At 37.0% G+C, this 10,654-nt stretch overlaps 1 pseudogene across 1 annotated transcript; it reads right to left on the reverse strand.

Annotated features, from left to right (window-relative positions):
- Positions 1 to 5,420: 5,420 nt before the first annotated feature.
- Positions 5,421 to 9,212, reverse strand: LOC308643198 (small ribosomal subunit protein eS24-like; annotated as a pseudogene). The gene is made up of 3 exons (XR_014024376.1): positions 8,834 to 9,212; positions 8,451 to 8,520; positions 5,421 to 7,568 (listed from the first exon to the last, which is right to left on the reverse strand). The product of XR_014024376.1 is annotated as a small ribosomal subunit protein eS24-like (transcript).
- Between the last annotated feature and the right edge of the window lie 1,442 nt (positions 9,213 to 10,654).

Raw genomic sequence — 10,654 nt, forward strand, 5'->3', positions numbered from 1 at the left:
CGTTAATGCTTACTATAAGAATGCATGGGGCTGGGAGCATGTCCAGAACCTGTCTCTAAGGGAGATTTAAGGTCACAACTTCTTGATTTTTTTGGTGGGGGTGGATGGGTGTGCACAGGACAGTAGTGGCAAGAGAAGAATGAGCCTGGGTCCTTAGACCTAAGTCTGAGCAGCCTAAACTATGCCATATGACCTTTAAGCCACAGTGAAGGTACAGTAATCATAGACATGATACTAACCCTGGCACCACACCAAACTAAGTATTTTACATTGAGCCACTCTCATATGAGCTTTCCAGGGATGGTTTTCATGTATGAGAAAGGCTATGCAATGAGTGATTTAGATGAAAATAGTCTACTGAGACTATGATTATTTTTAATAACATAACACCAATGATAACTAAAATATATAGCATTACTAAAGACCAGGCACTGTTATAACTGTAGTATCTGTTAGCTCTTTGAATCTTCACTCTGGCCCTATGATATTTTTATTATACCCATTTTAAAGTTGAAGTAACTAAAGCTTAGAGAAGTCTAGTAATTGCACAATCAGCATGCCAGAAAGAAGAATCCTAACTCATGCAGTCAGTGTCTAAAACCCATGCTCTTAATAATTGTGCTACATATCTGTGGTTAAGTGTGCCTACTTTTCTGTCTGGCTCCATGATGTAGGAATTCAACAGTGCTTATTAAATGTTCAGATGAATATAAAACAATCTTTGTGAAGGCATTGATAACAACTAAGTGAGATTTTATATATATATATATATATATATATATATATATATATATATATATATATATTTTTTTTTTTTTTTTTTTAAGTCCTGGTGGGAGTAGAAGAGATCCCTGCCTATGGGACAAGAGTTCTCCTGCTGGGGATATTTTACAGCCATACTCCCACTCTATTCATTACACTCTGGCTAGAGTTCTTAGAGCACTGTATACAAGGACTAATGCTTGTGTAATTTCCTTGGAAACTGGATTATGCTAAGTAGACTGGCTTTTGATAAGAAGTTCTAGCTCATGCCCGTGAGAAAAAAATCACAAGAAATAAACTGCTGGAGAAAAAGAGGAACAGAGAATTAGAAGAATATGCTCATCAAAAATACTCTCTTGGGGCTGGGGTTTTTGCTCAGTGGCAGAGCACTTGCCTTGCATGCATGAGGCACTGGTTCAATCCTCAGCACCACAGAAAAATAAATAAATAAAATAAAGATATTGTGTCCATCTACAATTAAAAATAAATATTTAAAAAATACTCTCTAGTTTTCTTCCCCATTTGTTAAATGAAGTCCTATCTCATCAGGAACCTAAATAAGAACAGTCCTTTAAAATATAATTTTCTTAGCACCCAGAGAGTTGGCAGAAATGGCTCACATAACTACAGTATATTGTTTAGACAACATCTGTGTAAGATTTATTGAAGAATGTGTATTAAGTAAATTGCAGTTTGGATCAGAGTAAAATTTTGATAAGTAACCTCACTATCCCTTTAAATAAGAATCAGATTTTCCTACATTCACTCTATTGTAAAGAATTATGTTGGTAGAGTCAAACTCAGTGGTTTAATAAAACCACTCCCTCATTGGAATGCTGAGATCAAGTTTATTAATCCTCACCAGCAGAGTTTATCTAAGCAATGGAAAAGAACTATTGTAATGATTATCTGCCATGTGGTTTTACAAAACAACTAAAGTTTAGTAACTTGCACTTTCATTGTCCTGTGATTTCAAGGATCTAAGGAATAAAATGGCTTAAAGATTAATTCACCCTAAATCATAACAATTTCCAAGATCTGGAAAATTTGGATTATAAGGACTACCAATACACACTAGGTGAACAGAACAACAGCTGTGGAAAAAAACTATTAGATCATTGCATCTACTGATCCCCCTGTGGTCCTAGAGAAGCAATTAGAGCTTTGCTTGCTCTAGTTCTGCTTCTCCGTGTGCAGACAGAAACCTTTAACTCCTTGTGGTATAGCCAGGTTGGCGCTGGTGAGAGATAATGCCATCTAGCTTGCCCACATCATCCAGACAGTGGAACCTGCTCTGGATGAATCCTGGACTGAGCCTATTGTGCACTCGGAAGTGGAGCTAAGCAGGACATATGGGAACTGTTTCCTTTGTACATTTTTCCCTTATGGAATGTAGTCACAAGCTCAATATCTCACCCAGCCCTGAGAAGAGGAAGACACTTCCCACCAAAGATGATTTACTTCATCTAGCCCACAGAAGAGCCCAACAGATTTGAGTGCAGACGACTCTCCAGTCGTATCAGGACTTGGGTGTATGTTCTTGTATCAGATGACTTGAGTTATTTGCTTAAATCATGATGCTGTAATGGATATAATTCTCTAAACAGAAATACAGCTTTTTTTAAAGACTTTACTAGAGATTTAAGGAGGCCCCTATAGTGAAGAGGATCCTAATGTCAAAAAGAGGATATGTAAGCCAGAAATTAATTTGGAATAACTGAAAGAATTTATCCTCAGAAAATTAACTAATAAAAGCTGAATTGAAAAAGGTAACTTTTCTGCTCCTCCAGACAGTTTCAACAGATATGCTAGACTGAAGATAGATTTCTGACCTTGAGTCCCAAAGTTCATGAATTTAAGGGCATTCTGAAATCCATTTCAAAGCTGGTAGCAGATGTCTATAGGAGAAAGCTTTGGATTTTATTTCAAACTTATAAACAACTTAGTTTTTACTATTTTAAAAATTAATATTCAAATATTTTTATATCCCAAGATAGACTATAAAATCCTTGAGTTTGGGGCTCCTGACATTTTTTATTCTATGAAGACACAACTTTTTGGAACAGAACCTATAGCTATTTCAGTAGCCAACCTCTGAGATGGCCCCTGAAGATCCCTGCCTCCCGTTATTCACACATTTGTGTGAGCAATAGAGTAAAGATGTGACAGGATGTTATTTCTGCAATTAGATTATAAAAGACTGTAGCTCCCATTTAGGTAGGTGTTCTCTCTCTCTCCCTCTCTCTCTCAGCAAGGTACCATGTTTAAATAGCCTTCCTCAGAGAGAGATTCACATGGACGGAACCTGCCAGCCTACAAACAGCCAGTGCAGAACTGAGGCCCAGAAACAACCAGACTGAGCTTGGAAGCAGACTCCCAACCCCAGTTGAGCCTTGACAATATAGCCCAATCAACAGTTTGATACTAACCTCAATAGAGACCCTGAACTAGAGCTACCCACTTTAGCTGCTCCTAATTGCAAAATAAATTGCTGGTTTGGGGGTAACTTTGTTTCTCAGCAACAGACATAAATAGCTGATAAAGAGTCCAATGGAATTGCCAACTTCTCAGTGTCATGGATCTAAATACTTCTGTCTAGTTAATCCTGGACCAAAACCATCTTCCTTGCTTCCTTGTGAAAACAACACAGACTTTTCTAGTTTGAGAACTCCTAATGTCAGTGGAAATTGAGCTGTGCTCATTGAATTTGCTTTAGGTTGGTTCCCTCTAGCCAGAGATATCTAATGTGCATTCACTATATGTCCATTCACTCACATGCTTAATAAGTGCCACTACTCTAGGTACCGGGGCTAGAGCAGTGAACAAAAGTAATAGAGCCTCTGGCCTCATGGCAATGATATCTAGCCTACCGTCCTGTTAAGCTATTTCCTGAAGCAACAGCACTGTCCTTTTGACCTCTTCTATCAGCTACCTGGGCTTTGAATCTCCATCTATGCTCTTGCTTATGGGGACCCAGCACTAGCTCCCACTTCAATGGAAACCTTAGAGACATTCTTACCATTTACAATAATGCTTAAGCAATTTCTGGTAATGATTTGGCCCATAATCAAGACAACTGTATAACTCTAGAGTTTAAAAGCATGGGCACATTCAATGGATGGAGGAATTTGCCACATCTCACTGTATTTTTTTATTGCTATAATAGACTGCCCGAGTCTGAGTAATTTACTTAAAAAAAAAAAAAGTTTTTTAGGTTCACAGTTCGGGAGGCTGGGAAGCCCAAGTTCAGGTGATTGCAGCTGGTGAAGGTACTGTGCTGCTTCAACTATGTAGGAAAGTGGAAGGGCAAGTAAGCACATGCAAAAGAGAGTAAGCATGAGGGCTAGACTATGATAACCCACTGTCGAGGCAACTGCTCTAGAACTTCACAGGGAAAGGCATTAATCATTCATGAGGGCTCCACCCCTATGATCCAAACACTTCCTCTGGGCTCCAAAAAAAGTTTAGAGACATACTCAAACCACAGCACCACAAATACCTTGCTTCCATACCTCCAATGAAAATTTTCACAGTGTTTAGCAGTGTTCCTCGTACCATAAAGGTTTTTTGTTGTTGTTGTTTTTTGTTTAGGTGCACACAATATCTTTATTTTATTTTTATGTGGTGTTGAGGATTGAACCCAGTGCCTTGCGCATGCCATATGGGCACGCTACCACTTGATCCACATCCCCAGCTCCCGTAAAGTTTCAATATATCACATTCTATCAGATGAACAATATTCCAGATTGACATTTCCTGCTCAACATCCAACTGGATTATGAAAATCAGTAAGATCCAAACAATTCACTTAAGTAAACATTGTCTAAAAAACACATATAATTATATTACCACTCCTCAAATGTTTTCCCCATCCACTTTGGCTTATCTTCATTCTATCACAAACTTAAAATTACTGGGAAACCCATGGTTCTGAGATCACTACAGCCAGAAAATGAATATGTTGACAAAACAATGATCACAAAAGAGTGTTTCCTGACTCTGCCCCAGTTAGCCTCAGTTTCTCCCAAGAAATCTGAGGACCCTCAAGAACTGCCCCCTCTCTATTCCACAAACTGGTCTTCTTAGTGACCATTGGCTGGTGCTCCTCTTCGTCTATTCTAGTTATGAGTTGATATTTCTCCCACAGTAGACACATTGATGGTGATCAATGCCCACTAAAGGTGCAATGGCTCTTGGTGATAGCACAGCATCCTGAGCCAAAGCCTCCTTCTACTGAAGTTGCTGGTCCCCATTCCTGGCCAGGTTACTGAAATAGTTATATATTTGTACCAAGGATTAGTCAGGTATTATGGATTAATTTGATAGGGCAACCATAATTTCTCTAGTATTGGGTTCAACCTTTTCTTTCCAGGAATGAAATTTTGTTCCAAAAATTCATGAATATAACATACACCTTATCTCCCCCTCTGCAAATTTTTCAGACTTGTTTACATGACCCTAATTGTTAGGTAAGACTGGCTCAAGCTTATGCTAAAACTCTTTATTTAATAATATTCCAGGAAAACTATTTTGTGAGCCATATTAACCAGTGTATTTCCAGAATAATAGGTATGTGTTAAAGTCACCTAAAAGGCTGGGGGGAAAAAAGAGTGTACAAACCAAAAGAATTTTTTATTAGTGTATTACCATTATAAAAAACAGTGGGAAATCTCGTTACATATTTGTACATGCATATAATATAACAGTATAATTTCTACAGACCAAAAATTTAATTCATTAATCCATCCTTTCTGAATTCCTGCCTTCAACATTTCATTTCAGTTTTTAGATTTTCAATCAGAGCCACATAGTCTATTACCTTATTCATTCAAAAGATTACATTTAAAAAGTCTTTGAATTACAATACAATGGTAGGTTAAAGCCCATCAAGAAGAAAAAAGACAAAAAGTTTTGGTTCAGAAACTAAAATTTTTAGTTGCTAGAAATGAAACCAGTTAGTTGATGTTACATTCATTTCTGAATTTAAAACAACAAAGATGTTCCTTTTTTTGTGGCTCAGAGAATAAAGGGGGCTTCATAGATTACATTGTACAAGAAAATTTTGTTTTTTAAAAAGATAAATTTTGATTTAAATATGCTGAGAGATCAGATAAATTCATTAAAATAATTAATCTAAATAGATCCCAGAGCTATGAAAAAGGAAACTGTGGGAACAGATTCAAAATGGAGGTGAATATGGTATTTCAACTGGACCAAAAATAAATAAATAAACATAAAAATTGGAGATGTATCCTCATCTTACAATATGTGACAAATTGAATAGAAGACCAATTCTGCATTTTCCTTTCCAATAGTTCTTGAAAGGATCATCTACAATATGTATGTCATAATAACCTGAATTTTAGCTTTTTCAAAACTAGTCCTAGGTTCAGAAGATTTCCTGGTTGGCAAACATATATATTCATTTTAGAAAATGAAATGATAAATATATCTGGAAGTATAGGAAAATAGAAAAATTTTTAAAATTTTTAAAAATAAATGGCAGAAATTTGTAAAGCCTTTACATTGATTATTTCATGTAAGGGGAAGGATAATTTTGCTTTATTCTTTATACCTTTCATAATTACATAATGTTTAATAACAAATAGATTTTGCATTGGAAGGACTTAAAAAAAAAATGGAGAGGGAAGAAGATACCTGCCCAGGCCTCGTTTGCTCTTGTTTTGCTTTGGTGGGACACTGCACCAATAATGACTTCAGTTTGTTTACTTAAGCACCACTTATTCGGGTGATGGTGCTATAGATCCCTGTATGTAGAATGGCACATACCTAGGGGCCAGGGATGACCATGTGGACTGTTCTCTTGATCTTGTATATTAAATGTCACAACAACCAATAGTTGGTGTCCTTAATCATTAGTGGAGAGTAATAATTTCCTTTAGAATTTAATGAGAAAAGTGTCACTTTAAACCTGATTCCTAAAACACAGAAGTTCAAAATGCCGGAAAGACTGTGGTGAGTGGAAAGTGATACCCAAAAGCAGTAATTTTCTCCTCCAGAACATGGAGTTTAGGGTAGGTTTTTCTGTGACTAAAGATTAATATATTGTTTTTCAGAATACTTTCATTTTTATATTGTACCTATGAACCATGAGTGCAGAATACAGCCTCATGGTTTACTAGTCTGATTTCCCTGGCTCCAAACAGAAGGGAAAAAATGCACCCATTGAATGCCTCTGAAAAGACGAAGAAAAAAATCTGTAAATGCAGGCATGTTCTACATAAATTTAAATAATAGGATATAAGAGCAGAGAAGGTATAGGATTATTTCAACACTAAGACATTAAGGAAAAGCCAATTTGCAATTATGTGATTAATACAAGAGCCAGTGGTAACAAGCAATGTATTCTTATTCCAAACATCTTTGCTACAAATTACTGTTAAAAGCTTCTCCTTTTTCTCTTTGTCTTTTGATTGCATAGGGATGATTTAGGTAATTGCACAGTAACTGCAGACTGCTGCATGTTATTTCATGCAAGCCATTTAGCAACTCTGCCAGGTAGCCACACAGGAAAACCTTTTAATTATAAGATAGAAGAGCTTGCATTACCAGCTGCTTTCTCTCTGGTTAACTTTGACCTATTGGCTCATTTCTGAAGCTCCTATTCGTCCCAGGTTTGCTTCACCATCTGCTGAGGACTATACTGCCTCTCATCAAATGCTCTTACAGCAGGGACGCTCTTGTCAGTCTCTCCATGTGAGGTACAAAGGGCTTGGCTGCAATTGCAGCTTGAATCCACGTGGTTCTGGTTAGCAACACTTGTAAGATTCTGCTCATCTTGGATTCTATGAAGAAAGTGGAAAGTATAATTGTTGATGACTCAGCCCACAATGAGGAATAAATTGAGCTTCCTTAGCTAATTTAGGCAAATATATGCATGCATACATATATTTACTGTTAGTAATGAACAGTTATTCCTTTTCGGCATTCTTTCTAATTTTCCCTCATTAGAGATCGATGATTCATTTGGCCATTTATACTAAGAATCATACTGCCACGGTGGTCCTTCTTACTTCATCATCCTGGTTTCTATGTCATCTGCTGATATTTCTCTTTTTTTTTTTTTATGTAGCTCCACTTCCTACCTTAGTTTGTGTCAGAGCTATTACTTCCTTTTAACAAGGTTGACAGGCTAATTTGTAGTACACATTCAGTGTCTTTGATGATAATTGCTTAAAATACAATTTCCAAATACACATAATGAATTGTATTTATGGCCCTACCTATTCTTGTCATTTGTCGTGGAATCTGTACTGAAACATAGAGGAGGACATGCTTCTTTCCCAAGTCCTCTGAAAAATGCTTGCTTCTGTAATGATTCCCTCCCATCTCTGGCGCCCTAGCTTTTGATACTATGAGAACGACTGGACTTCTAGGCTGAATGCTACTGTGAAGGAGAAACCAGATCCTGTTGTGCAGAAATTGGATCACCTTATCCAGTATTTTCCTTGCTACATCTACTGGAGGCTTGATGCTTAACTCTCTCATGACCACAGATATGTAGACTACCACTGTTAGGTCTAAAAGAATCATGATCTTTTGTGTTCCTGACCCTCAACCCAGGAAGATGGGTGGTATGGCCAGTGACAGAAAGTGTAAGTGGAATCTATAAGTCAATATTAGCAAAATTCGGGTCTAGGGTTGTAGCTCAGTGGTAGAGCACTCACCTCATGTGTGTGAGGCACTGGATTCAATTCTCAGCACCACATGCAAATAAAATATTGTGTTCATCTACAACTAAATGAAAAAAATTAAAAATTAGCAAAATTCTACCTTATCTAAAATTACATTCTGAAAGTTTATCAGGTTGAAATATTTCTCTCTAGAGAGAAATATCAATGTGGCTTCTCTGTACTCCAAAAGGGTCAATACTTTCACCCAACCACCACCCAGGGGTTGAACCCAGAGTCTGGTGCATGCCAAGTATATACTCTACCACACAGCATAAGCTTTTTTCTTTTCTTTTTTTAAAGTTTTTACAGTTTATAAATCCTTATGAAAAATTCACACAATCACGTCAGGTAAAGGTCATTGCAGAATCTTTACTCACCTAGCTTTTTGCCAGCACCAACATTTGCCTTTGAAGTCCCCCTGACTTTGTTCATTCCTTACACTGTTCTCTTGAGGTCTTTTTCTTTTCGTACAGGCCATGTCTTGCCAGTTTATGTTTGGGTTCATTTTTCTTTGCATAAGCCAAGGAATCATAAATCATGCCAAAGCCAGCTGTCTTGCCACCTCCAAGATGGGTTCTGAATTCAAACACAAAGATGATATCTGATGTGGTCTTGTACATTTTGCTGATTTTTCTGGAATTTCTGTCTTAGATATTGTTGCTTTCCCAGGGTGAAGAACATCAATGACCATTTTTTTCCTCTGAAGTAGTTGGTTGGTTATGAACTTCCTGGTCAGATAGTTACTGTGTCATTCATGATGTCGGTCAATCCTCAAAAAGGGAGGAAAAAGCTCCACAGGATTTTTTTTTTTTTTTTGAGAAAAAGGAATGAGGCGGTTTATTGATTTGCTGGCAAAGGAGAAACACTGGGGACTCCTGTACCAGAGGCTCCACAGGCTTTTGATGGTATCAAAACCTTAAATATGGTATCATACCTTAAATATGAATGCAAATGGGATTAACTTTAAAATGTTCATCATGTGGAAGAAAGAAAGATACAAAATGCCAAAAACAAAAGTTTTGTTAAAAGTCCATCATGTAACTGACCTTGGATATGGGCATAATGACAAGTATCTGCTGCCAAAAGCAGTAAAATATTCGTAAATATCTGCTCACTTGCTCAAGTTCAATGCTTATTCTTACCACAACCAGGATAGTGCTATGATTTCTGAACACTTGAATGAATACAAGCTGTTCATTTTATAATATGAATTTGTGTCACAATGAGAGAAATAATAATCTCACACATTTATCTTTGTTTTGTTAAATCTAGTTTGCTTCATAAATTAAAACTTTTGAATTATGGAACCATAGTTGGTGGAGAGATCGGGAGTCACCACCCCAGCCAGAACGTAAAACAACTCTTAACCTCCACAGACTTCACTCCATTCCAACTGAAAATGCCCTCATATACTCCTTCCTTTTCTTTAACTTGGGCTGTCATAAAGGACTTCTAAATGGGCTTCGATCCTTTTCTCTCTCTCTTTTCCTATATATAGTGTTACTTAGTGGATTCATTGATTAATCCTGCTCCAAAATTTTCAGTACCTTTCTATTGACATCCTAAGTACAATTCCTCCCCGTGGCATTTACACCCTCTGAAACTAACTGCAACCATGTAAGCCTTAACTCCCATGACTGCTGAACAAAATGCTCGTGTCAGTCAAAATGTACGCCTCCTACTAGTAATCTAGTCAGACATAATGTTCTGGACTCCATGGGTTTAAATCTTGACTTTGACACTTAGCTCTGTAACTTTTAATCAGGTTCTTTAGAGTCTTTGAAACTTAATCACCTGTTGGCAAGATTGAGATTAATTCAGAAAAGTTATTTGTTGTTTAAAGTGCCCTGGGCTGGGGTTATGGCTCTGCAGTAGAGTGCTTGCCTCACACATGCAAGGCTCTGGGTTCGACCCTCAGCACCACATAAAAATAAATAAATAAAATAAAAAGTTATAAAAAAATTTTTTAAAAAGGTACCCTTCAGTTTCTTGCCTCTCAAACTTGCTCCTTCTCTTTCCCTGGGCTGAACACTCCTTTTCAATCTCTCTAGAGCAATTATTCTTCAAATATTGTCTCTGAAAATGTAGTATCAGAATTACCTGGGATTTTTGTTAAAAATATAGACTCTGGGGTGTCATCACAGACCTACTAAGTCAGAAATATTAAGTATGGGGACTAGAAAAATGTAATTTTAGTC

The sequence above is a fragment of the Spermophilus citellus genome (genome assembly GCF_964194105.1).
Source record: "Spermophilus citellus genome assembly, chromosome: 1".
NCBI classification, from domain to species: Eukaryota; Metazoa; Chordata; class Mammalia; order Rodentia; family Sciuridae; genus Spermophilus; species Spermophilus citellus.